Source organism: Chenopodium album, chromosome 4, assembly GCF_948465745.1.
Source record: "Chenopodium album chromosome 4, dcCheAlbu1.1, whole genome shotgun sequence".
Classification (NCBI taxonomy): Eukaryota; Viridiplantae; Streptophyta; class Magnoliopsida; order Caryophyllales; family Amaranthaceae; genus Chenopodium; species Chenopodium album.
The window spans coordinates 11,386,111-11,413,014 of record NC_137837.1 but is presented as its reverse complement, the minus strand read 5'-3'; the positions used below and the strand labels follow the sequence as shown (position 1 = coordinate 11,413,014).

Below are 26,904 nucleotides of genomic sequence, written 5' to 3'. Positions count from 1 at the left end.
TCAGTGTTGGGAACTTGAGAGGAATAGGAAGGGTAGCAACAGCCACCTTATTTCTTCTCGCAAACTTACAACCCAATTTTCGGAATAACGTCTTAGACTCAAAGCAGACATCTTCAGATTCTTGGAAGTATTAGTAAAATCAGTCTGAAACTCGTCAACAAATAAGGTGAGAACCAGCACATACCTCATGAACAAGCCTAATTTGTCATCCGCGATCCTATTTTTATCTGAATCAACAAACATTTTATTGAACTTCTGTAAGAGAATTCTTGGGAGGTATTTTTGATTCTTGGAAGATTTGCCGCCCCGCTACCAACAGAATTCCAATTCTTGAAGTTTGAGTTGAGAAATATATGACAAGATGCCAGAAAGCTTCTTTTCTGTGCTTCATCCTGCAGCATCAAGAATAGAAAATAACATACAAATATCTCTGTGAGGAATATAAGACAGAATTTAGGGAAAATTGTTTGGGTTGGCATACAAAATTTCCCCCCTACCGGTGGGTTAGAAATTAAACCCACCGGTGGGATAGAAATTAAACCCACCGGTGGGATGATCCTTTAGCAAAAATTACCAAGTTTTTTTTTAGTTTATTCCGCTGTGCAAGTTAGTGTTGGTGCAGAGTTTGAGTTGATGACTTGATGTATACATTACATCTTGCGTGGCTTTTCTAAGCATTGAGATCAAAATAAAGTTGTTGGTGTGTTTTTGACTCTCAAAGATAAAAAAAAAAAAAAAAAAAGTTTTCGGCTCTCTTGTGTCGTGAGACAAGATATATTTGGTTCTCTTTGTGCCATGAGACAAGGTTTGTGAGTTGATTCGAGCATGATTTTGCTCCTTTGGATTTGAGTGTGGTTTACTCTGAAAAACCAATAAAAGATTTGAGTGTGGTTTACTCTGAAAGACCAAGAGATTTGAGTGTGGTTTACTTTGAAAGACCAAGAGATTTGAGTGTGGTTTACTCTGAAAGATCAATAAGAAATTTGAGTGTGGTTTACTCTGAAAGACCAATAAGAAATTTGAGTGTGGTTTACTCTGAAAAAGACCAATAAGAAATTTGAGTGTGGTTTACTCTGAAAAACCAATATTTGATTGGAGCTCGGTTTTGCTCTGGAAAAACCAAAATTTGTTATATTTGCAGGTTCGAAAAGAATGTCGTTCCTGTTTGATTGATGACTGATGAGTTCGAAAAGATGAACGTTCTCATCGTTGAAAAAGAAGAGACAAAAAAATTGAAGGCAAAGAAGAATTTCCAATCGCAACGTTCGTGTTACTGCCGTTACGATTGCGGGAGGGTGTTAGAGATATCGGAAAATATATGTGTCGTAGATATCATTTAAGAGAATAATATATTTAATTAGGATATTTATGTTAAGATATTATTTTGAGAATATATCTTTAGGGTTTATGGTTAGACGTATATCTTTTAGGAAGATTGTTTCCTATCTTATGAGCTTAGGTTTTGTATAAATACTCAACTTGTTCTTGAATAATAATCAAGTCATTCCATTCTCTCTTCTCCCTATTTTGTCAGTTTAGGCATGTAAGACGGAGACCCGAGGGTGCACCGGTTTGAAAAGTGGAAGTGTGGGACCATGGAGGGGTCAAATGAGGGAGAGGGGGATCGAAAATGACTTGGTTGGAAGGAGTTATGAAGGATATGAAGTATATGGATTTGCATGAGGATGATGCGTTGGATTGTAAGGTATGGAGAGGAAGATTTATGTTGATGACTACATGAAATAATCAAATTTGGTTCATGTTAGCCGACCCCACTTATGGGATTACAAACAGTATGACAGACATATACTATGCCAGATTTTGCCGTCTTATTACACAATCCAAAGGTGTATATACCCTATTACCTTATACTACATTTGCCACGAAAGATAGACAATATACCCTTAACCTGCAACAGAGACATCTAATAATTCTAATTCCAAATAAAATCTTATATAGCTTATACAAGTGTTCTAAACTGAATCTATTCAAAAAAAGAAAAAAAAAAAAAAAAAAAAAAAAAAAAAAAAAAGTGTTCTAAACTGAATTATATACAGTCCAATACATGTTATCAGTTACCACTAATTTTGGAAACTTCTTATCTTATTAGTAATGTGGATAGTTAAAATTACTAAATTACACGTGACAGTTGTTTATCTTTGACTAATCCATAAGTAAAGTTCATTAGTAATAAGCACTTCATCACTTGATGAATTAATAATTTGTCCCTCTGCCCAAATGGTACACATAGTACAAAACAATGTCAACAATATCATCAGAATATCCAAAACATTTGTAGTAGCCACATAGTACACCTGAGTAGAACTTAATGCATTTCAGTTACTGCAGCAGTGGACCGATTTATTCCAATTTGACTGCCTTCCGATGCTGCAAATCTTCTAATGGTTGAACCTCCTTCACTGCCCTCACCAACCGGTTTCGTGTTCTTTTTTTTCTTTCGCAGAGCAAGGTTGATACACATTGCAAGGAAGTTGATTGAATATCTAAATGTGCAAACAAAGGTAAAGAAGCAAAGTCCAAAGACGAAAATAGCTAACAATAGATTCTTTTTAGCAGTTACCACAAACACCCCCATTGTGAATTTTAGCAAGGTGAGGTGAAAGGATCCACGAAGCAAATTGTTTCGGGTGAAAACAATGGGGCCTTGCCGAAGGCCTGCTGAAGTGGTGAAGACTGGATTCGGTCCAAGTGATGTTGGGCCGAAGGTTTCCTGCACAGCAAACACACGTAAACTAGCCTCGGGGGTGTTGCCGAGGAAGGCCCCTCCGATGCTAAAGTCAGTACAGTGTGTAGAGAGAGAAAGCTATGCAAGAGAATTAATTGCTTGAGGCTTTGTGTGAATGTCTGTACAAATGTCATATTGATGGTTTTTATACCTTTGTATATATGGAGAATGTGGGCCTTGGCCCAATTGACTTGCCTTGTGGACTGATCTTGACTTTAGCACAATTGGAGAGTTGAACCTTGACCTTGGGCTTTTAATTGGATCATTTAATGACTAGGCCCAATTGGACTAAATTGGACCCAAACAACTTGCCCCCCAGACCCGATTTGGAAGGATGACGGGTCGGGTTTGATTAATCAGAAAAGGAGGGAAGTAAATGATTTAATTAATCCAAGAAATTTGGATTTAAACCGTAATTAATGAAATAACAACGGTTGGGCGAATAATTGTGGAAGTTGGACGGATAATGGGCGGTTTAATCACGAGGTCGTGTGTTTAACGGTTACTTAGTGGGGTGTTTAAGTGAAATTGAAGCGCGGACTCCCAGAATTCCCATTTCTGGAGATATAATCAGAGGCGCGTCATCTCTCCTCACTTCTTCACCAACACAAACCCAGAATTCTCGAGAAAACCCAAGAACCCGCGTCAAAACTTCGCAAATTCCCCGAGCATTAAGCTTAGAAACTGAGACTCGTCACTGCCAATTCGTAAATCGGCAACTTTCGCTTCAGATTAAGGTAATTTCCTTTGATTTTAGTTTATTTTTCTTCGAATTCGAACTCTTTCCCCTTTTTTCGACTTTTTTCTTCGAAACTCATCCATGGTGAGAGGAGTTAGAGGTAGGGCCCGTGCTCCAAGAAGAGCAAGGCCGATTCCCGATCCTAGGAACAGGACTGGGACCTGGAATGGACAGAGAGTGGAGTCTGACCCTGTTGAAGGGATTAGGGCGACTCCAATTTCTTCGGCTCCTCCTCAGGGAACGGAGGGGCCGAGCGTCTCTGGGTGGAACGACGAAGTTCCTGCCATCCTTTGGGACATCCTCCCTGGATTTTCAGAATGGGAGGATGCCGAAGCAGCTTCGGCCATGATAAAGAACTGCCCCTACTCGTGGTGGGTAGAGAATGCTGAACAGTATCGGTTTGTCGAGCAGATTGAGTTGCATTACGGCATCCTTGAAGCTGATGGGTATTGGTGCCGAATGCCTGTGGCATCCGATAGAATCCATCGTCCACCCCCGGGATATGTGGGGGTGTACACAAGACAACTTCAGTACGGGCTGAGGTTCCCTTTGGATGTGTTCGTCCGAGACTTGCTGATCCACTATAATATCTCCCTATGTCAGCTAACTCCCGTTAGCATCCGAAGGGTGATGACGTACTTATGGGTCTGCAAGTTCTTCAGGTACGTGCCGAACCTGCACTGCTTCAAAAAGCTCCATCGGCTAGTGCCAAATATTCAAAGTGGGCATGGAGATCACGGTTCTGGGTGGTACCAGATTGAGTCTCGGCCCCAGTACCTAACCATGTGGCCGAACGACTCTTCAGACAAGGACTGGAGAGGTCAATGGATTTGGGTTAGGGCGCCCACGGACCCGGACCACCCTTGCGTTTTCAGCGCTCCCAGGTATCTTGCCGAGCCTGATCCCGACATGGGAAGCTTGGGTCCCCCCGAAGATAACGGCCCAGATCCGAACCTTAATCAACAGAACATCTTCGGCAAGCTGCCGAATCGGGGGGGCAGCGGCCGAATGAAGCATATCCCGGAGACTTGGCTCCCCGATACGCATTATGTCTTCCAAGAGAACATGTTAGCAGCTGTCGGCCTCAGCCGAAAGTTTAGGGATGGTAAGCTTCTTCGGCTGGGGCCGAGGCCTTTTAATTATCTCTTTTTCTCTGTTTTTGCTTCGCACTTCTCTGCTGTGCCAACCTAGCTGAACTAATCTTTTCCCTCTTCTTTTTTCAGAGCGGGACGAGACCAACGTCGGCATTAACTACGATCGTCTCGGCGTCAACCGAGAACGAGTTGTAATTGATCGGGCCCCTTCTATCACTGAATCGAAGCATAGGGAAGTCCATCTAGACTCTTCCCATTTCCAAATTGAGGCTGTTGCTCTATATCAGAAGCAGAAGCCTTGGTGGAAGAAGAGGGATCCCTGGTTTCAGCTGTTAGACGAAGAAGCTAAAGCTGCCCGTACAGCCGAAGAGGTTGCACGGGTTATTGAAGCTTGTGAAGGAGGAGAAGGGTCCTCCAGTGCTGCTGAAGAAGAAGCTGCATTTAGGGCAGCTGAAGAAGACGAGGCTTTGCTGAAGACTTCGGTGAGCTCTTTAGACTTAGCTTTTCAGCTTTGTTGTTGCTTTCTTTGCTGTTACTCATATTCTTCATCCCCCCCTGTCTTTTACAGTCCGAGGAGAGTAATAGACAGAGAGAGGGTAAAGCCCCCGCTCGTTCCGAAGACCAGGTACAAGAAGAGTCTGAAGACTCAGACATGGATGAGCAGCCGCTTCAGAAAAGGCGACGAAGAATGGCCATCATCGGCCCACATGACTTTCAGAGGAGGCCGATGACCATCGGCATCGAGATAAGGGAACCCGAGGAAGGCGGTGGATCGCCGAGGGTTCCCCAGCCGCCGGCTCAATCACCTCCGAAGACCCCTCCGCCACCTCCTGAGATGGAGGTGGATCAGAAAACTCCCGATCCTAAGGGAGGGGTTCAAGAGGAAGTTCAAGAGAGTTCTGCCGAGCACAGTGATGAGGATGCTGTGATGCCCAACGCTGAGGGTTTCACAGCTGACATTGCAAGAGAGGTTGAGGCTTTCGTCCTCACACCTGAAGAAGAAGCGGAGGTCATAATAATTGACTCTACTGAGAAGAAGGAGGATGCCGAGCCATCTAAGACTCAAGAAGCTCCATCGTCATCCTTCCCTTCCTTCCAGACGCTGCAGTCTGGAGAAATGGGTTTCTCGGCCCCCCGAATGCCAATCCCAGATCACATCTGGGACCTCATATGGGGTCAGAACCGAGAAGGTGCTGCAGCCTATTTCGGCAATTTTGCTGGCATGTCCGAAGTAGATAGGGCAAGGATCTGGTCGCTGAAGGCCACTGCTGGGATGGGAGAATCCAGTAGATCAGTTCCAGACCCAGCCAGGTCTAACCAACTGCTGATGATGCAGGTGATTCTCCTTCCTTGCCTTTATCTCCTTTTCAATTCAGCTCTTCAGTTCAGTTTTTTATTTTATTTATTTATTTTTTTTTTTTTTGCTGACTTGTGCCCGTCTCCAGTTTGTGCACAATCAGACTCTTACTGTAGAGCTGATAGATACCCTACAAGATAGGGTAGACGCTGCTGAGTATGACAAGAAGGTAGCTGAGGAGGAGCTAAAGCTTGCTAAGCTGAAGCAAGCAGCGGCTGAAGAGAAGCAGCAGAAGGGTGAAGAGTACGAAAAGAAAGCTGCTGAAGCCCTTCAGACCTTCTGCGATGCTATGGAGAAGGAAGTTTTCCCCCCACTGATGGAAGGGGAAAAATTCCTTCAGGAGCACATGGGAGTGGATATTTCCAAGTTCAAAGCTGCCATTGGGAGCCGAATCCAAGAAGGAACTGCTGCACAAGCTGAAGTGCAGCAGAAGTTGGAAGCTCTTGAAGCCAGCAGAATGGCTGCTGAAGAGGTGCTCCAGTCTCGGAATGTCCAACTCTCAGAAGCTACTACTGCCGCTGAAGCTCAACTAGCTAAGCTCCAAGAGGCTGAGGATCAGCTGAAGGCCAAGGAAGATAAGTTGACCCAAACTCAGACCGAGGCTTCCCAAGTTCAGCAGGAGCTGAACGAGCAGAAAGAGTCTTCCTCCAAGCTCGCTGATGAGCTAAAGAAATCCAAGGAAGACTTGGAGGAGACGAAGAAGAAGCTGGCTGATGCTGAGGCTCTACTCAAGGTCCGCATCTACACCCAAGAAGAGTATGAAATGGGTTTCAGAAACGGGTTCAGAGTGTGCCGGAGAGTCTGCCTACATGCTGAGCCAAAGCTCGACTGGTCCAAATGTGCTGAATGGGTCCAGGATCCCGAAGACCCTTGTAGACACCTAAAAATGTCTCCCCAAAACCAAACCCGATGATGAACAACCTTTCACCGCCATTATTGGTCGGGTTGAGTATTTAATTTTTGGAGTGCTTAAATCCATATTTCCATTTCATAAACCAACCCAATTCTTAGCCCATTTCCCCAAACCATAACTCATTTTCCTCTTTTTGTGCCTTTAAACCCAAAATAATTCATTTCGTGTCCTTTAAAATCAATCATTTCGTGTCCTTTTTATAAAAACGTTTATTCCAGTTTATTTTGGTCCATAATCAGGGTCTAATGATTGAATATTTGGATGGGGCTTTAAAATATCTTTCCAACGATATATTATAAGCCCAAATCCGAGTTATAACGAATAAGTTATGGCCAAAATATTAAACTAGCCCAACCGAACCTAAGCCCACCTTACCTACGACCCAATGATCATGTGGAGGGTCCAAATTATTTAATCCCATTCCTAAACCAATTAGGATTAATTGGAAGCTTCTATAAGTTTCTAAAAGATCTTAATTATCCTTTTTGAAAAGATAAGATTAAATAGTTTGAAATTGAATAAAACTCCTTTTTTTGAAAATCCTATTTATATCCGAATTGAAAGACGTTCAAAGATAGACAGATATTATTTTCGTGTATTATAGTTTTTATCCAAATTTTATATGGTTGGATAGCCCTTGAAATTATCTTTCCAATGATATATTATAATATCAATTCCGAGCTATAACGGAAAAGATATGAATAAAATGTCAAACTCTATCCAAAACTGAAACCGTCTCACTATTTCCGCTATATCTTTTGTTCTACAAAATATTTTAATCTGATTTCAATTGGGTTATAAAGTAGACTTCAAGAGCTTTCCAACCATATCTTATTCATCTTATTCCAATTTCTGGTTCAAAAGATATGATAAAAACAAAAACCGCAAAAACTGCTGTCTATCGCAAGCGTTTTATCCGATTCGAATTCTTATCTTTTCTTGATTCGACCCCTCTTTTCCCCTTATAAATAGAGGTCATATCTCCCCTTTTTTATTCATCAACAAGCTTGATCATCAAATCCTTCTCTCTTTCTCTCTTTACACCAAAAATCATTCTCTTCTCTCTCTCACATATTCTAAGCCTTAAACCTATATTTCTAATTCTATCATTTCTTCCTTAAGCACTCCAAGGAGTTCATACAATACCCAAAGTTCTATACTTAAACCAAGGCGTGAAAGGTATAATTGACTGAGGGTTTGGACCAAATCAACTCTACTTTAATTTAATTTCCATTTACTTTATATTTTTATTGAAGTTACTAACAGTTTATTCATGATGTAGCAATTTAAAGGAACGCGTGGAATGTGAGTAATTAATTAATTTAATTACTCTTATTTTATTTTTAATATTGCTAGTATCATGATTAGGGTTGTTATTATTATTATTTGATTTGGCTAACACTATTATTGTTAAATTGCTTCCAATATTAATGTTTATTCTATTGTATTTTTTATGATCACCATATTGCATGTTAAAGGGAATATGTAATTGAAAATCACGCCTAATAAGATAATTTGGACAACCGGTTTAGGTTCCTTTTAATCTTGTTGTTTAATCAAGTGATCACAATATTTTAGAATTATATGTTGCATTAATATTCAACCAATTTAGCTTAATAATAGTCTGGAGCAAATTGAATATTTTGTTTGTATGCCTTTGAGATCGCAGGAATCACTTTTCTCTATAAGAATCGAGTAGAGGCCAATACGGGCGAATGTGACTCCATGACTCACTTCGTACCATCATCCCCGATCCTCCTTTCGTGGTTCCGAACCATATGGAGTTAGTAATCTCATGGATTATGAATGGGGTGTAACCTTCACGGGTCAATCGTTGTTGCCTATCGTTGTCCCTTATCGTGGTTGCCTTTTTATGATCCGTGGACGGTTTACAAGTTCCTTAAAAACTTGTTGGCGGCTCCCTACTTTATTTGTCCCTAATCGTTGTCCCTAATCGTAATGTCAATTCCCACTTCCTATGAGTGCCAAGCATATTCACAACATGCTTTTAACGTAGGCGCACTTCGAGCGACGCCTACAATTTGGCGACTCCACTGGGGAGGATTCTTGATTATTTATCGATTTGAGTGATCGGTATTTAATTAAGATGAGTGGATGAGACTTGAAAGATTCTTGAAAAATATTCCTGTGATTTAATTGGCATTGTCACATATGCATATGCATTTTAGCTTACCTACTTTGCCACAATAGTATGTGTTCTACGTATGTGGCTAGCCCGGGGGATTTATGCTCTATCAACCCGAAAACGCTCATGGCAATAAGGGTTCATCCGAGTTTTTAAATCCACCCAAACCATGGAGTCGAGTTTGATTTCGATTTCATCACGAACTCGCGGAGCCGCCCGTTGGCATACACCCTCAAGGGAGGCTGCCTTGCTAACGCGTCCAAACTCTTAACCATGGTACCCTTTGACACCCAAAAGCTTGACCATAGTCGAACATAGAACTTGACTTTAGGTTGCGAACTTCATTGCATCATGCGTGACTATATGCTTATGTGTGCATTTTTTTTATTGACCTTTTTTTAATTAATTTTTTTTTTCTTATCAAACCCCTTTTTTATTATTATTAGAGTCGAGCCATAGATTTTTTTTTAATTTTTGAGTCACCCGGATTTTAATTCCCGTATACTGCACAAGAGTCAACTTGTTTTGGTCATATCCGGAGTTCTAGAAAGAGTTACGTGTCGTGCCACCTATGGATCTGTAGCCCCGAGTTTTATCTTTGATTTAGAGTTGGTTTCATCCAAATCAGAGTCACAGATAAAAATTTATAACCGATATACTACAGCCTGTCCAGTTTAGATTTCTTTTTAGCGTTAACTTTCTTTTGTTTTTTTTTTTTTCAAATTTTCTATATCTTTTCGTGTCAAGCTAGTCTTAGCCAAGTCCTTTAATCCGTGTCAACTCGTATAACATAGGATTATAGATTTTTTTTTTTCATTTTTTTTATACCCATGAGTCATAACTCTTCTAGAGTTCTAGTCCTCTTCCTAGTTTCTTGTGATCAATTTTTATGCTAACCTTAACATGTATTCTTCGTCTTTGACTGTGGTTGATTTTATTTATGAATAACGATTGCCAATGGACCGTTTTCACCTAGTAAATAGCATAAACATTAAAATTTGACAAAATTAATCAAGTTAGTTTGTCTTTTAGTCTTCCGTGCTATTTGGTCATTGGGTCCTTTGTTTTTCACAACGTCCTCATGTCTAGTCATGCGATCATACCATGAGTCTTAATAAACTCACATAATCTCACATGTTGAGTTATTGCACACACTTTGTCTCCGAGTCATGCACTATATTGTTTATGATCGTATACTAGGACCATGCATGCATCGTTTTCTATCGTAGTAAAAATGAGTGGAGATTTTTCTCACTTGTTTTCAAATGTCTATTTTTTCTCTTCCTTTCCAATCCGAGTACTGAGTTAATTTATTAGATGAGTTTGTCCTTACACAGTACTTGAGTTTAAAATCAATAGGCAATAGTTGGAAGAATAAGGGGAACGTCACTCCTTCCTTCTTTCCTTCCAATCAAAGCATCAACAACATGAAACTATTTTCCTCAGCAGGCAGCTAGAAGTAACTCATAAAGAGCCATGAAGACAATGCACAATGCAAGCTTCTCACTAAGATTTCATGTTTTCTTCTTCTTTTGTTTCAAACCCTTCCCCCTAAAAAGTCTAGCATAGGTTCTCCTTATCCATGTGTTTATGTGTCACATTTCTTACCTTTTTCATCAATGAGCATTTCTTTCCTTTTCATTCGATCATGTCATTCGCAAAAAAAAAAAAAAAAAAAAAAAAAAAAAAAAAAAAAATCAATTACCGAACTAAACACAAGGTACACCAATGACTTGAGGTACCTTTGCAACCCTGTCATTCCTCTTAAACCATTTTCAATCAAATATCCATTTCTTCATCAACCACTTTGAGCCTCGTCTAACGCTTGGCCTCATTTATTCAACCCACATTCACCAAACCCTGGGATGGGAAGGTGTGCAAATTGTATAATATTCATAAAGCAAGTAAAAAAAAGTAGCAAAGCAACAATAAAACAATGTCTAAAGGCAAGTGTTCCAATGTCTTTGATATGAACACGTCTCAAATTGCGTCTCTCATCGAGTGCTTGGTATCGTGCCTGAGAAACATGAATGTCAAGTGAGTGATGGACCGCATGATCTGAGATTGCCTACATTGATTCACAAGAATGGAAAAAAGAAAAAAATATATTTCAAAACAAAAAAAATATATATATGAAAAAAAAACTTGCAAAGGCTAATACATAATTTCATATCTTGGGGGCTTCTCTCAGGTCTTGAGCCTTTTACCCCTTTCTTCCTTAAACCTTCAGCTTAACCACATTATAACCCTTGAAAGACCTCTTTGAGGTGTACACACACTTGTGCAAAGTTCGGTTAGAGCTACGTTCGGCCTGATTCCTAACGGATACGTAGGCAACCTCACATCGAGGTGCGACCACATTCATATTCATATCTATGCATGATCGAGTCAAAGAATATCCAATGCTTACCCCTACCCATTTAGAGCTAGACTTGGGGGGCTTGAACCCACATCATTTAGCCTACTTAGCCTAAAGAGTCATCATCTTTGACTCTTCTCACATCTCTTTCCATCGCCATAACCCTTGCAGCCAGCCTTAGTATCACATTCACACACTTCACTCACACATCCATATCCATATCAATCATCCTTCCCTTTAAGAGCCCTTTATCATGAAATCTTGTTTCAACACCGCGCATGCTTCATCATCTTTCAAGATAACATTAATTAGAAGAAACATTGTATACTTGCCTAGCTTCTAGACCTAAGAAATGTTCATTGTTTCATACATCGCATATTGTGCTTAGCTCCTTGACCTATGTGACATTCATTATGCGATACTCATCGATCACTTCATTTATATACGTGCTTAGCTTCCAAACCTAAGTAACGTTCAAGATCGTTTCTTTACACCATATGTGATGCTTAGCTCCATGACCTAAGTTCATTCATCTATCGTGTCACATGACGTAATTGTCCTTAGCCTACTAGCCTAAGAACATACATCATGCATACGTTATACTCAAGACGGGCAGTTCAATATGACAAGAAGAAAATCCATGTGATTCATTTCGTCTTGCTCAAGGAGGAAGTTCAAAACTTCTTTCCTTTTTCATTATTTTATTTTGGGGAAGTTCAAAAACTTTTTCCAAGTTTTCATCGAAGGAAGTTCGAAAATTGTTCAGTTTTCACATCTTTCTTTTTCGGGAGAAAGTCGGTACCCTCCACTCATGACAAAAATTGACGGAAAATTTTTGCTTTTGCATCTTCGTTTGCTTGTGTCTGCACACGCACATACACACACACACACACACACTCACAATTCATACACATGTCATGTCACATCAAGTCAAACTTGGTCAAGTTAGTGGTCAAGTCAATCACAAGTATATACGAGTCCATTGGCAAATTTATTTTTGCAGGTCTTATCTACAGCCCACGTCCGGGGACAAACAGACCATTTACAGCCCACGTCCGGGGACAAGCGGATCATCTTTAGCCCACGTCCGGGGACAAGCGGACCATCTACAGCCCACGTCCGGGGACAAGCGGACCACCATCATTTCATGACGCAAGGTTCTCGATACACAGAGACTTGCAATCTCATCATCTGTCGACTTTCCTCAAGCATGGAAAGTATTATCCGGTGGATTTCTTCAAGCATAGAAAACTGCCAAGTCGGCTTTCCTCAAGCATGGAAAGCGTTATCGGTGGATTTTTCTTCAAGTATAGAAAACCGCCAAGTCGGCTTTCCTCAAGCATGGAAAGCGTTATCGGTGGATTTTTCTTCAAGTATAGAAAACCGCCAAGTAGTCGGCTTTCCTCAAGCATGGAAGGCATTATCGGTGGAATTCTTCAAGCATAGAATGACACCAAATTCATACGTCGACTTTCCTCAAGCATGGAAAGTGTCATCCGGTAGGTTTCTTCAGGCTTAGAAAGCTACCAAACTCATCTGTCGGCTTTCCTCAAGCATGGAAAGCATTTCAACAAACGTCATCCGGTGGATTCCTTCAAGCATAGGAAAATACCAAACTCATTTGTCACCGATACACTGGTGTCAGATAAGCGTTCTATCCCTATACTCTTTTATCTGTGGAATTAACATTTTTTGCAGGTATCGGCGTATACAGAATGATTTAGGAACGCAGAACGTCTTAAATCATTCTCCGTCCCTATCGACTACTTTGACTATCGTTTTCGAAACTAACGTTTCTACAAACTCAGTCAAAGTGGGGGCTTCTGTAGACACCTAAAAATGTCTCCCCAAAACCAAACCCGATGATGAACAACCTTTCACCGCCATTATTGGTCGGGTTGAGTATTTAATTTTTGGAGTGCTTAAATCCATATTTCCATTTCATAAACCAACCCAATTCTTAGCCCATTTCCCCAAACCATAACTCATTTTCCTCTTTTTGTGCCTTTAAACCCAAAATAATTCATTTCGTGTCCTTTAAAATCAATCATTTCGTGTCCTTTTTATAAAAACGTTTATTCCAGTTTATTTTGGTCCATAATCAGGGTCTAATGATTGAATATTTGGATGGGGCTTTAAAATATCTTTCCAACGATATATTATAAGCCCAAATCCGAGTTATAACGAATAAGTTATGGCCAAAATATTAAACTAGCCCAACCGAACCTAAGCCCACCTTACCTACGACCCAATGATCATGTGGAGGGTCCAAATTATTTAATCCCATTCCTAAACCAATTAGGATTAATTGGAAGCTTCTATAAGTTTCTAAAAGATCTTAATTATCCTTTTTGAAAAGATAAGATTAAATAGTTTGAAATTGAATAAAACTCCTTTTTTTGAAAATCCTATTTATATCCGAATTGAAAGACGTTCAAAGATAGACAGATATTATTTTCGTGTATTATAGTTTTTATCCAAATTTTATATGGTTGGATAGCCCTTGAAATTATCTTTCCAATGATATATTATAATATCAATTCCGAGCTATAACGGAAAAGATATGAATAAAATGTCAAACTCTATCCAAAACTGAAACCGTCTCACTATTTCCGCTATATCTTTTGTTCTACAAAATATTTTAATCTGATTTCAATTGGGTTATAAAGTAGACTTCAAGAGCTTTCCAACCATATCTTATTCATCTTATTCCAATTTCTGGTTCAAAAGATATGATAAAAACAAAAACCGCAAAAACTGCTGTCTATCGCAAGCGTTTTATCCGATTCGAATTCTTATCTTTTCTTGATTCGACCCCTCTTTTCCCCTTATAAATAGAGGTCATATCTCCCCTTTTTTATTCATCAACAAGCTTGATCATCAAATCCTTCTCTCTTTCTCTCTTTACACCAAAAATCATTCTCTTCTCTCTCTCACATATTCTAAGCCTTAAACCTATATTTCTAATTCTATCATTTCTTCCTTAAGCACTCCAAGGAGTTCATACAATACCCAAAGTTCTATACTTAAACCAAGGCGTGAAAGGTATAATTGACTGAGGGTTTGGACCAAATCAACTCTACTTTAATTTAATTTCCATTTACTTTATATTTTTATTGAAGTTACTAACAGTTTATTCATGATGTAGCAATTTAAAGGAACGCGTGGAATGTGAGTAATTAATTAATTTAATTACTCTTATTTTATTTTTAATATTGCTAGTATCATGATTAGGGTTGTTATTATTATTATTTGATTTGGCTAACACTATTATTGTTAAATTGCTTCCAATATTAATGTTTATTCTATTGTATTTTTTATGATCACCATATTGCATGTTAAAGGGAATATGTAATTGAAAATCACGCCTAATAAGATAATTTGGACAACCGGTTTAGGTTCCTTTTAATCTTGTTGTTTAATCAAGTGATCACAATATTTTAGAATTATATGTTGCATTAATATTCAACCAATTTAGCTTAATAATAGTCTGGAGCAAATTGAATATTTTGTTTGTATGCCTTTGAGATCGCAGGAATCACTTTTCACTATAAGAATCGAGTAGAGGCCAATACGGGCGAATGTGACTCCATGACTCACTTCGTACCATCATCCCCGATCCTCCTTTCGTGGTTCCGAACCATATGGAGTTAGTAATCTCATGGATTATGAATGGGGTGTAACCTTCACGGGTCAATCGTTGTTGCCTATCGTTGTCCCTTATCGTGGTTGCCTTTTTATTATCCGTGGACGGTTTACAAGTTCCTTAAAAACTTGTTGGCGGCTCCCTACTTTATTTGTCCCTAATCGTTGTCCCTAATCGTAATGTCAATTCCCACTTCCTATGAGTGCCAAGCATATTCACAACATGCTTTTAACGTAGGCGCACTTCGAACGACGCCTACAACCCTCACATGAAGTATGCAACTCCAATCGAAGCTGAAATCCTTAAGGCTGAGGAAGCCGAAGAAGAAGCTGAGAGAAAGGAGTTGGAGGCTGAACAGAGGGAAAGGGAGGCTCAGCAGAGTGCAAAGCCTGCTTCTTCTGCTGCTGGGGCTGAGGCCATCATGGGGCCCAACAATGCTGATCAGTCTGATCCTCGGGCTGAAGCATAGGAACTCGGGCAGGCGTCTTCAGAATCTTGCGGTTCATCGTGCGCTCAACTTTAGACTTGCCGCTTTCTGAATTTTTTGCCTTGTTTTTTGCTTCAGCTTGCCTTGTCGTACAAACAGTTTATTTTTGTTTCTGTACGTATTTCGGCAGCTGTTATTTTCCGCTTGTGGGCGGCTGCCCATATAGTCTTTAATTTATTTGAACTTGTAGCTCACTTTCTGAGCATGAATCATTAATCTGATGTTCCTTTCTTCAACTACTTTGTCTTATTTTGAATGCTTTGCTATTCCTGAACTTTGAAATTTTCGCAAAAATTTGCCAAGCACAAAGCTTTCGGCTTGAAGAATTCTGCTGAACATAAACTTGCACTGGTAGTGCCTCTTGCCCCCCCAGAAATCTGAAGATTCAAGTCTTTGGATTACTGAGCTGGGTTTTGTTTCTCTATCTTTTAAAAATGGATATCCGAAACACAGGGCCAACTGAAGGCAATGCTTCGGATAATGGCTTTCTGGGATACAAGGCTCAGTTAAGGCAATATCCCAGACTTGTCCATGGACTCATGTCTTTGGAGAACAAGTCTTACTAAAGTTTGACTTCAGCTGAAAGACCAGTGTTCTTTAAAAAGACGAGTTTGTCAGCAATCTGAAACCCAGTTACCCGGAGGCGAAGGTTTCAGACGAGGCTGAATAAAAAATTTCCAACAGTTGCTGTTATCCTTGATTTTCTGTCTATCTTTAAAAAATGGATATCCGAAACACAGGGCCAACTGAAGGCAATGCTTCGGATAATGGCTTTCTGGGATACAAGGCTCAGTTAAGGCAATATCCCAGACTCGTCCATGGACTCATGTCTTTGGAGAACAAGTCTTACTGAAGTTTGACTTCAGCTGAAAGACCAGTGTTCTTTAAAAAGACGAGTTTGTCAGCAATCTGAAACCCAGTTACCCGGAGGCGAAGGTTTCAGACGAGGCTGAATGAAAACCCTTAAAGAGTAGATAGAACAAAGAAAACTTTGAAAGAATAAAAAGTTGCAAATATTTATATAAATGGTGGCTCCAAGGCCTTTCATTAATTCAAAATGTACTTACAAAGATTGTTCTGCCCCGAAGGGTTTACACATGATATTTCTTCAGTACATCAGCGTTCCAGTGATTTTTCAACTCAGTTCCATCCAACTGCCGAAGTCGGTATGTCCCTGGTTGAAGCTCATCACAGATTTCATAGGGCCCTTCCCATGCAGCTGAGAGTTTCCCATGGATTCGGCCTTTCTGAACTGCAGCAGCATTCCGAAGGACAAGGTCTCCAATTTTGAGAGGCCTTGCATGGACCCTTCGGTTGTAAAATTTGCTGATTCTCTGCTTATAAGCAGCCATTCTGTCTCGGGCTGAGTCTCTTACTTCGTCGAGGAAATCGAGAGATTCCTTCATCAGTTGCTCATTCTCAGCCGAGAAGTGGTGCATTCGTAAACTCTCAGAGCCGATTTCCACTGGGAGAACGGCTTCGGCACCATACACCAGTTCAAAAGGTGAATAGCCCGTTGCCTCTTTTTCAGTTGTCCGAAGGGACCAAAGGGTTCATGGGAGCTCCTTCAGCCACTTGGACTTTTGATCTTCCACCCTCTTTTTGAGGGCATTTAGGATCTGTTTATTTGCGGCTTCGGCTTGTCCGTTACTTTGCGGGTGGCATACCGCTGAATATGCCAGTTTGATGCCGAACTGATCTGTATACCGCTTCAGCGGTAAGTTATCGAATTGCCTCCCATGATCGAAGACAAATACTCTCGGGATGCCGAAACGAATGATGATATTTTGCCAGATGAATTTTCTGACAGTTTGCTCTGTAATGTTCGAGGCTGCTTCGGCCTCGATCCATTTACTGAAGTAGTCAACACCGACTATCAGCCATTTTTTCTGGTACACAGCATCTGGAAATGGTCCCAGTATATCCAGTCCCCATTGGGCAAACGGGAGTGGATTAAGGATCGGCTGAAGATCCCTAGCTGGCCGATGGATAACTGGTGCGAATTTTTGACATTTTTCACATTTCCGAACCAGCTCCTTAGCATCTGAGATCATGGTGGGCCAGTAATATCCGGCCCTCAATGCCTTGTGGGCTAAGGTCCTTCCCCCGATGTGGTTCCCGCAGATGCCGCGGTGAATCTCCCGTAGGATATAATCTGCATCTGTTGGTCCCACGCATTTCAGCAATGGGGCTGAGAAGGACTTTTTCAGAAGCTCCCCCCCTGAAGACAATGAACCTTGAGCTGGTTCTCTTCAGCTTGGAGGCCAAAATTTTATCTTCGGGAATTTCTCCCCGAAGCTTGAAAGCTAGGATGGGGTCCATCCAGCTAGGCTCTGGGTCAGCGCAGCACACTTCAGGTGCTTCGTCGACACTTCTTTCTCGACGCACTTCCACATATACAGATCTGTTCAGCTCAGTGAGAGTTGAACTGGCAAGTTTGGAGAGTGCATCGGCTTGAGTATTCTGACCCCTTGGGATCAGCTGAACCTCAAAAGTTCTCAGCTTTGCAATGACTGATTTGATCTTGGCAAGATAGGCTATCATGGAGGGCTCTTTGGCCTCGTAGCTGCCACTGATCTGATATGCAACTAGCTGAGAGTCTATTTTCAGGCAGACATGCTCGGCTTCCAGGGAGATGCACAATTCTAGGCCAGCGATTGCTGCCTCATATTCAGCTTCGTTGTTCGAAGCCTTAAAAGAAAATTTTAGTGCATACTCAAAGGATTTGCCTTCGGGAGAGGTTATCACTACCCCTGCCCCCGAACCATTTACGGTGGAGGATTCGTCCGTAAACACGGTCCAGACTTTCCTTTCATTGTCTAGCGTCTCTTGGTACGAGCATTCGGCCAAGAAATCCACTAGAGCTTGAGCCTTGATGGCAGCCCTCGGCTGGTAGCTGATGCTGAATTCGGTGAGCTCGAAAGCCCACTTGGCCAGCCTACCAGATTTTTTAACTTTGCCGAGAACTTTTTCCAGCGGCTGATCAGTTAAGACCACTATCTGATGGCAATCAAAATAGGGCCTCAGCTTCCGAGCAGCTACCACTACCGCAAAAGCGACTTTCTCGAGTAGAGGGTAGCGAGTCTCGGCATCCGTCAGGGTGTGACTGACGAAATAGATCGGTTGCTGAATTTTGCTTTCTTCCTTCAGCAGCACTGCACTGATGGTGGCTGGGCTAACAGCCACATACAGATACAAAGTTTCTCCCTCTGCTGGGCTAGCCAGCGTTGGGAGTTGAGCCAGATGCTCCCGAAGCTGCTTGAAGGCTTCTTTTTTCTCTTCCTCCCAAACGAGCTCTTTTGTTTTTGGGAGTTTCAGGGCTTTGAAGAAAGGTAACCCCTTATCCGAAGCTCTGGAAATGAACCTCGAGAGGGCTGCCATTCTTCCGGTGAGCCGCTGAACATCCCGCTTTGTTTTCGGCTCAGGAAAGTCGAGCGCTGCTTTGACTTTGGAGGGATTGGCATCAATCCCCCTCTTGCTGACCATGAACCCAAGGAATTTCCCTGACTTCACGCCGAAGACACACTTCTTCGGATTCAGCTTCATTTAATGTTTTCTTAAGGTGGCGAAGGTTTCAGCCAGGTCCTTAACATGGTCCTCAGATTTTTTGCTTTTGACGATCGAATCGTCAACATAGACTTCCATGTTTCGGCCCTTTTGATCGGCGAAAACTTGATCCACCAGCCTTTGATAGGTTGCCCCCGCATTTTTCAATCCGAAGGGCATCATTTTATAATTGTACACCCCGGCGTTCGTGACGAATGCCGTCTTTGCTCGATCGTCGGGGTGCATGAAGATCTGATGATACCCCGAGTATGCGTCCATGAAACTAAGCAAGGCATGGCCACTTGTCGAATCGACTAGCTGATCGATCCTCGGCAAGGGATAGAAATCCTTCGGACAAGCCTTATTTAGGTCCGTGAAGTCAACGCACATCCTCCAGGTACCATTGGCCTTCTGAACCATCACCACATTTGCCAGCCATTCTGGATATTGACAAGGCTCGATGAAGCCTGCCTCCAGCAACTTTTTGACCTCGGCTGCGATGTCTCGGTTCTTATTAGCAGAGTAATTCCGCTTCTTTTGCTTAATTAGTCGACACGTTGGGTCAACGTTAAGCTTATGGGAGATGAGGTTTGGACTTATCCCGGGCATATCAGCTGCCGAGAAAGCAAACACATCTCTGTTGTCCCGAAGGAGCTGAATAAGTTCACAACGGGTGTTCGGATCAAGGTCCATCCCGATTGTTACACATTTCTCAGCGTCTCCTTCGGTCAACTCGACCGTTTCAGTCTGCTGGTCCATGTCCATTGCTGATGGACTGGACTCTTCACAATCTGGCCTGCTGTCTATGTCAGCAGGCGTCCCAGACTTTTTGTTCTTCGGCTGGCTCTCTGAGTCTTTCGGCTCAGATGAAGAGCTAGCCTTTTCATTTTCTGGCCCTTTTTCTCTGGGCACAGAACCTTGGGCCGAAGCACTTAGGCCTTTCGGCTTTTTTGTGCTGGGCTCTCTTTCTTTTTCTTTCTCCTCCTCATCCTTGTCATCGTCATCAGGGCGACTAGTGGATGGCTTGAGGTAGTTGCACCTTCGGGCGTCCTTTTGGCTGCCCTGGATCCTTTCGGGGAAGCCGGCGTCTGAGACGTAAATCATCAGCTGATGATAAGTTGAGACGACCCCTTGGATCTCGTGAATTATGGGTCTCCCCAAAATCACGTTGTACACTGAAGGAGCGTCAATGACCAAAAATTCAGTCATGACATTCCTGGCTGCCTCATCGCAGCCGTGGTGACAGGAAGTGTCACCTTCCCATCTGGGTAAGTTGAAGCCCCGTTGAATCCGGATACCGGGTAGGGTACCGGCGTAAGGTGCTTGGGCTTCAGCTTGATTTGATTGTAGGCCTTTCGGAACAGAATGTTTGCTCCGCTGCCACCGTCAACAAGGACCTTGCTGACGTCGTGGTTGGCCACCGTGGCGATGATCACCAACGGATCCTCGTGAGGGAACGTTACCCCCCGGCAGTCGGCGGCTGTGAACGTCATGTTCGGCACCGGCGACTGGGGAGGCTGAATGTCAGCGTTGTTCACCTGGTGGGTCAGAGCCCTAAGGTGTCGCTTGTGTTCCCTCCGAGAGCATATTCCTCCCGAGATAACATTGATCGGAGAGAATTTTCCCTCCGCATTTTTACTGTTCTTCCGGGGGAAGTCGAGGTCTTGCCGAGGGTCCTTTGCTGACTTCTCGGCCTCCTTTTTCTCGCGGTGATCCGCGATGTATTTTTTCAAATATCCCTTCCGGACCATGTCCTCGATCTGGTCCTTCAGTTGGATACACTCCTCAGTGTTATGTCCCGGAGATTCGTGGAACTCGCACCACTGATTTTTATTTTTTCACTGATACCACTCTGGGAGTGGTCTCGGCTTTCGGTAACTCTGCTCTTCCTTCGTCACGCTGTAAATTTTGGCGCGTGGAAGAGAGAGCGGAGTGTAGGACTCGTATCTGCCTGTGTATGAGGCAGATTTTTCCTTCTTCGGCTCATTGGCCGAAGATTGTTCCGAGGCCTTGGCCTTTCCCTTTGTCCTCTGGCCTTGGCCTTCAGACAAGGGTGTTTGTTTTTGCTTCCCTCCCCCAGATTGAGGTTGGGTTTTTGTTTTGTTCCACTCTTCGGCTCGGATGAATTTATCCGAGGCGTTCAGAGCTTCCTCCAAGGTCTGCGGGGTATGCATGACCATGAAGTCTAGGAACTTCCCGGGCTGAAGGCCATTCTGCATTGCAAAAACGGCTAGCCCTTGGTCCAGCTGAGAGACGCTGGATGACTCGTTGCTGAAACGGGTCAGATAGTCTCGGAGGCTTTCGGCCTCCCCTTGTTGCAGACCCATGAGTTCTGCAGTAGTCTTCTCTCGGCGGTTTGCCGTGGAAAACTTGCTCCTAAATTTGGAGGACAGATCGTCCCACCCTGTTATAGAGCCTTGCTTCACTCCCTTGGAGATCCATGCTTGCGCGACCCCCTTGAGAGTGGTTGGAAAATATTTGCACCAAGTCGCTTCGGATCTGGGGCAAAGATGCATATGAGCCTCATACGAGGCAATGTGGTCCTTCGGATCCGAAGTCCCATCATATGTGATGTGCGACGGTATTTTAACCGTGGGCACGTGCTCTTCCAGTATCCATTGCTCGAATGGGGAACTGGTGGGTAGCATAACGGCCTTGCCCTTGTTCCTGGCCAAAGGGACCGCGCTCCGCCCTCTTAGAGAGGTAGGAGTGGTTTTCGTCCCTGGCTGGGAAGTCTGGGCCTCGGCTGCAGGGAACGAGAGGCGACTGTGCACGCTCGGTTCCTTGCCGCCGAGTCGGTCGAGGACGCTTCGGCGAACAGTCTCAGGTTGCTCTCGGCGAGCAGATTCTGGCCGAGAAGCTGAGCTGCTGCTTTTATGCGTTTCTGGTCGAGAGGTTGAGGATCCTCTGAAAAATTGAGGGTTCTTTTTCCTCTCTCTTTCAGTTCTCCAGGTATCCTCTTCCCACTTTTCCAGTTCCCGGAAGGAAGGAGGTTTCCCACCATCATGATCTAGCTTCCTCCGCTGATGCCGGGTATGCGGAGGAGTTCGATCGCGAGGTGGAGGCATGTTTTGTGCCCTCATTGCCTCCATGAGCACTGCCAGCACTCTCGCCACCTCCTCCGAGCTGGGTCCCGTCAAAGGGGTCCTCGGCTGAGTGTGGGAATGAGAGCGGATGGTCGATGGTTGGCTTTGGGGCACTGAATGAGTCCTATGATCGGACTGACCTCTGCTAGACCGAGAGGGACTCGACCTATGATGAGAGTTGTGAATTACGGGAGAAAGGGAATCCTCCCTGTATGATCCTCCCCCCGAGCTGGCACCCTTGGGAGAGTTCCGGTCCGGTGAGGGTGATGGTGTAGGAGTTTTAGGCTTTTCGCCTGCTCCTTGACGGAGGCTTTTGCTCTTGCGGTTCTTAGCCATTGCTACTAAGATGATTGCAAGATGATTTTGATTAGAGATTTGGCTTAAAGATTTTTGAAAGTCTTCCCTACAGACGGCGCCAAATTGTTTCGGGTGAAAACAAAGGGGCCTTGCCGAAGGCCCGCTGAAGTGGTGAAGACTGGATTCGGTCCAAGTGATGTTGGGCCGAAGGTTTCCTGCACAGCAAACACACGTAAACTAGCCTCGGGGGTGTTGCCGAGGAAGGCCCCTCGAATGCTAAAGTCAGTACAGTGTGTAGAGAGAGAAAGCTATGCAAGAGAATTAATTGCTTGAGGCTTTGTGTGAATGTCTGTACAAATGTCATATTGATGGTTTTTATACCTTTGTATATATGGAGAATGTGGGCCTTGGCCCAATTGACTTGTCTTGTGGACTGATCTTGACTTTAGCACAATTGGAGAGTTGAACCTTGACCTTGGGCTTTTAATTGGATCATTTAATGACTAGGCCCAATTGGACTAAATTGGACCCAAACACAAATATATCGAGATATCCAATACCACGAGTGAGCCGTGAATCTTTCCAATACCCATTACCCATAGCAGTAAGAATAGGCAGAGCATTGCGCAGCACATTGCAATCGTGTTGGCTACAACGAAAACTATGAATGCCGGTTTTGTCAGAAGAACGGGGGAACCATCATCACCATCAAACCCACCTGGTACCTGAAACGCGGCTGCAAATGTTATGGTTGCCAACAGGGCAGCAACCACAGAAAGGGCATTGGCAAACTCTTTCATTTCTGTCTTGCGAATACCATATGAGCTTCTTGCTAAGTACACTGCATGAGGTACTTTTTTCTGAATTTCGGTTATAATCTGTTTCATTATATGAAAGCCAAAAAGGGATCAACCACAAACATTACCAATAGTAGAACCAATAGCCAAAAAGGATCAACCACAAACATTATACCAATAGTAGAACCAATATATGTGTAAAGGAGCTGCACTTTCTAGTTTCAAACTAAAAGATACAGTGTGTGTAAGTGTGTTTAGTTAGGCACTTAGACTAGGGGTTGTGCCAGATTCGGGCCAAAAAGTTTAGTGCCAAAACCTACTTTCAAGCCAAAATTGCTGACGTTTTGGGCCTTATTTGGGTTGGGCCAAAATTATAACTAAAATTTTTCTTTTTGGATTAATCCAAATTTCAACCCCAGACAATTATTTGGGCCAGTAATTGCCTGGGATTTGTCTGATAGTTGATTAGCTTTAGTAAATACTACATCCGCTTCTTTTTAGTTGACACGTATTTCTTTTTAGGAAGTTTTTTTAGTGACACGTTTCCTTTTTGGGTAAATTTTTACCTTGCATTTACAAGCTACCCCACTTGCTTTTTCATTCTTTCTCGCTCTCTCTCCTCTCCTTAATATATGTGTCTAAATCAAACGCGTCAACTAAATAGAAACGGAGGAAGTAGTAAAAATGAAAGAAGTAATTAACAAACCTATAGGATTTGGAAGGGAAAATTTCCTAAGTTTGATATTTAAACTTATATACTACCTATAATTCTTATTATTTACAACAAAGAAAATTAATTGTTAAAAAAAAAAACCCATTTGTTGTAATTCTTGTGAACAATATGAAATACAAGTAATAGTAATTTTCTAGTGAGATACATAATTTCTAATACTATTATGAGACGACTGTTCTATCATTTGTTTCCTAAAAAAAAAGTGTTTTATCTATTGATTGTTTCCATGAAAATTCTATAGTGGTCGTTTGAAATATGACTATTATAATATTTTAATGATTATATAGTTCATACTTAACTTATTTTTATCCACGTAATTAATTATATTACTCTATTTTTGCTATAAAATATTATTATCAACATTTTTTTTAATTTATCAAATTTTTAGTTTTATTTATGTAATTTTTACAGTTAATATATAGTTTCTCGAAAAATATTTATTTTATGGTAAATTAAAATTTTCAAAAATTATATTTGCATTGTAGAAATTATAATACTAATTGTGTCCAATTTATAGTGTGAAAAAATAGATCGCTCATATTATTTATCATTAAAATAATAAGATAGTCATATTTCAAACGACCGCTGTAAAAACATTGTTTCCATGCAATATTTAACGAAAAAATTGAGAAAGGATTTGTATACTTCATGTATAACACACCATATATACTTTACGAATGAACTAATTAAAACATACCTCATTTGGGACGTCGTGTGATGCAAGTAAATCAGGAATTGTGTCACCTCTTTTATCTACCAGTGCAAGTTCCCTTGGTTCTTTATCTTGTAAACATTTTTGCGTCAATACAATTGCACTAATAGAGTTCCCAGTTCTAATAGCGTCATGGAGGGGTGTGCTTCCTTCATAATCTTGCACCAATCTTTGAGTATCTGCTTCAGGGATATCAAATAACTGTTTCCCAGCTTTCTTAAATGTGCCGGCTAAACTCTCGTCGACATCCTCGCCCGTGAACCGCAGGAGATGCAAAAAGGTTTTGCCTCTTGAATCTCGGAGGTATGCTGACTGAGGACAATATTCAAGTATTGCTTTTACAACTTGGAAACGACCTGACTTTGCTGCGCTTAACAACGGTGTTAGCCCTTCATCGTCTCGTAGATATGCTGCTTGCTTGCTTAACTCCTTCAATGTTCTCACAAAGTTGTATGCCTCATCCTTATCTGTATGGAACAGTGAGTTACCCAATGTACAAAGAACAATATCATAATTTGAACGAAGATGTATGCTATGTGCTATAGTATTAAGCTAGTGAGTAGTGACTATATATAGTTAATACTTAATAGATGTAAATTACATCATGTAGACATATGCAACAAAAGAACACAAATGCATTTGTGAATGATCATGACATTAATATGTTTTGAAGAACATGAAGGGGATAAGTTGTTTTATACGGATTATTAAGTTGTTGGCATAGTTATTATAAAGTGTTGCAAATAAATAAAAACAAAAGATGCACTTAAAAAACTATCTTTTACCATCTATCTCCCTATCATGGTCTCCGTTGTGGATTTTTATCCAATAGATTTGATAAGAAAGTGTAATGTGGACAAGGATGATGTCAACAATTTTGTTTTAATAAACAATTATAGTTAAAGATTGACCTCATCTCATCAAAAATTCGGTGTAATTTTAGGCAAATGTGAGAGTATGTATGAACAATTTATGAAAAATAATACAGTAGCAATTGTTAAGCAAGAGAATTACCAATAGAAAAGCCATATTTGGCGAAAGCATGGAGTGGAGTCTCGCCCAAGTCATTAACACGATCAGCGGCTTCCCTATCACACTCAAGCAAAGCCCAAGCAGCGCCCAAATTGTCAGCTTGTAAAGCCTCGTGAATTGGGTAACTGCCCTTGTAATTTTTAACCGCCCATGGTGCAACATGAAATCCTTTTTCCTCCTTATCTAGCTTGCTTAGAAACTCCTTTGATGCGTCTACTAATAAGTTCAGTGGCACACCCGTCTTCCACTTTGCAGCCAGGTGAAGAGGCGTGTCTCCGTTATTATCCTGTCGCATGCTTAGAATTGGCCACTTACTTAAAGCAGTCGTAACAAATTTGGTAGCTTTATCGTTCCCATTTGCGAGTCTAAGGACTACATGAATTATATTGCTTCCGCCTGGTGTTCGACGGCAAAACCACTGATCGTCTCTCGGGGGCCTGTTTTCTACATCAGTAGTCTCAGTAGTATTTGCTATTAAATCTCCAAAGTCACCCTTTTTTGCTGCTATGTAGAGGTCGTCATCCATCATTTCTTTTATCAATTCTGTTTCTTTTACACGACTTCTGTTCACCAATGGTTGCAGCTCCTTCTGCGGAACCAATATATCCAAGAAGATCTCAGATGACTATAATATGTGTATTTTTTTTGTTTTTTTTAACACTAAGTCACTAGACGAAGTCACTATTTAGTCATGTGTTAGTTAAAAAAAATCGAAAGATGTACTTCATATTAAAAGAAATGACAACTTAAACTCACAACAAATTGTTATGAAAAACGTTGAAAGAAAAATGTACCATGGAAGGAATATGGGCTCGTGATGCGACTAGATCAAATACGGTGAGACCGTTACTGTTAACAATGTCCAATTCCCTTTGGTTTTTTGATAGGAGACACATTCCCATAAGAAATTTTGCTTTAGTAAAATTGTCATTACTAATAGCGAAATGTAAGGGTGTGTTCCCGTCTTCATCTTGAGCAATTCGAAGTTCATCAACTTCGCGATATTTAAAAAAAGCCTTCCAAACTGGCATTATATCTTTCAGGTCATCAACAAGGTCTACAGCTTGAGCCCCCATGTGGTGCAGAATTGTTCTACCTTTGTAGTCAGGAATCCCAACCGATTGAGGGTATTGTTCAATAAGAAGCCTAGCCAAGCCAAGTCGGCAACATTGCACTGCTCTTAACACAGGAGTAAATCCCTCAAAATCACGCAT

The 26,904-nt window shown here is 41.7% G+C and overlaps 1 pseudogene; it reads right to left on the bottom strand.

Annotated features, from left to right (window-relative positions):
* LOC145627647 (protein ACCELERATED CELL DEATH 6-like) lies at positions 1–26,904 on the bottom strand (annotated as a pseudogene).